Genomic DNA, 1921 nt, shown 5'->3' with positions numbered 1-1921 from the left:
GAAGGATCCCTGGGATCCCTTTTCCCATGGATTGAAGGATCCCTGGGATCCCTTTCCCCACGGCTGGAAGGATCCCTGGGATCCCTTTCCCCATGGATTGAAGAATCCCTGGGATCCCTTTTCCCATGGATTGAAGAATCCCTGGGATCCCTTTTCCCATGGATTGAAGAATCCCTAGGATCCCTTTTCCCACGGCTTGAAGGATCCCTGGGATCCCTTTTCCCACAGCTGGAGGGATCCCAAGAAGGGAACCACCCAGGATGGGCCCAACCCCTTTGGGATCGGGATCCCTGACCCCGATGGGCAGCACCGGGATGCTCCCGGCGAAGCCAAATCCCGGGATCTCCTGGCAGAACTCCTTCCTCCCCTCCTCCTCCTCCTCCTCCTCCTCCGCCCAGGCCTAACTCCTGCCCCAGCGGATTTCCCGGGAGAGCGTTTAGGCGGGAGATCGGATGTGTAATTTCCCGGGAAGGCGCGGGATGAGTTATTTAGGAGGGAATTCGACGGCTCTGCCGCTCAATAATTGATGCTGCGCCGCCTCCGCCGGGGTCACCGCTGAATAATTCACTTTTCCGAAACCACCGGAGCTTTCAGGGATCCCACGGCGGATCCGGGCTGGGAACAGGAATCCCGGCAACGGAGGAATCCCGGCAACGGAGGAATCCCGGGATTGGGTGTGCCAGGGTGTGGTTTTGGTCCTGCCAGGACCTGGCAGCTGCCAGGGGCGCTGGTGGCGTCTGGGAGGAAGCGGCGTTGTCGCATTTTGGGGCAGCTGCGTGTGCGAGGGATGAGGAACCCGGATTATTCCCGGGTTGTCCTGGTTTTCCCCTGTTTTCCCCGTTTTTCCCATTTCCCCCCTTTTTTCCCCCTCATTTTCCCCTGGTTTTAGCCAGTTTTCCCCGGCCATTTTCCCATCTCATCCCAACCCTTTCCCCCTCTCATCCCGGCCATTTTCCCCTCTCATCCCGACCCTTTTCCCGTCTCATCCCAACCCTTTTCCCATCTCATCACGACCCTTTTCCCCTCTCATCCCGACCCTTTTCCCATCTCATCCCAACCCTTTCCCCCTCTCATCCCGGCCCTTTTCCCCTCTCATCCCAACCCTTTTCCTGTCTCATCCCGGCCCTTTTCCCGTCTCATCCCAACCCTTTTCCCATCTCATCCTGACCTTTTTCCCCTCTCATCCCGACCCTTTCCCCCTCTCATCCCAACCCTTTCCCCCTCTCATCCCAACCCTTTCCCCATCTCATCCCGGCCCTTTTCCCGTCTCATCCCGGCCCTTTTCCTGTCTCATCCTGACCCTTTTCCCGTCTCATCCCGACCCTTTTCCCGTCTCATCCCGACCCTTTCCCCCTCTCATCCCGGCCCTTTTCCCCCTCTCATCCCAACCCTTTTCCTGTCTCATCCCAGCTCTTTTCCCCCTCTCATCCCGACCCTTTCCCCATCTCATCCCGACCCTTTCCCCATCTCATCCCGACCCTTTTCCCATCGGAACCAGCCCGGACACGGCTCCAGGATTTTATCTGGGGCTGGGGGAGGCCCGCTCACCCCATAAGGCGCAGCTCCATCCCGGTCGCTCCTTTCCCGAAGGGATTTGGGATCAGCCGCGCGCGGTCTCCTGCTGCCACCTCCCGGTCCGGGAGCGCCTTTGGCTTTCAAAGAATTCCCTGGATTTTCCCTCCCTGCCGGCTCGGGATGGAGCTGGGATTGGGCTGGGGAGGGAGGGGGTTAAAGGAGAAAATCCCATAAAAATCGAGGTTTGGGGCCTCTCCGTGGGATCCTCCCCGCTCCCATCCTGCAGCATCCCCATGGAGCTGGGAAAGCAGCGGCGCTTCCCAAAGAATCCCAGAGAATCCCGGAGAATCCCGGAGCATCCCAAAGGATCCCGGAGCATCCCAGAGAATCCCGGAGCGCCCCAAAG

General features: G+C 59.3%; 1 long non-coding RNA gene across 2 annotated transcripts in view; it reads right to left on the bottom strand.

Moving 5' to 3' along the window:
• Positions 1 to 1921, bottom strand: part of LOC121660942 — a 6117-nt gene that overhangs the window by 931 nt on the left and 3265 nt on the right. For both annotated transcript variants that reach the window (XR_006014808.1, XR_006014807.1), the window contains 2 exons: positions 1479 to 1712; positions 1 to 772 (listed from right to left, as the gene is read on the bottom strand). The exon at positions 1 to 772 is cut by the window's left edge. This is a non-coding gene — a long non-coding RNA (uncharacterized LOC121660942). The remainder of the gene's footprint in view (positions 773 to 1478; positions 1713 to 1921) is intronic.

This window comes from Corvus kubaryi, unplaced genomic scaffold (genome assembly GCF_017639235.1).
Source record: "Corvus kubaryi isolate FWS band 111438036 unplaced genomic scaffold, C.kubaryi_AGA036_p1.0 37005, whole genome shotgun sequence".
Lineage (NCBI taxonomy): Eukaryota > Metazoa > Chordata > Aves > Passeriformes > Corvidae > Corvus > Corvus kubaryi.
This window is presented reverse-complemented; position numbering and strand designations above follow the sequence as displayed.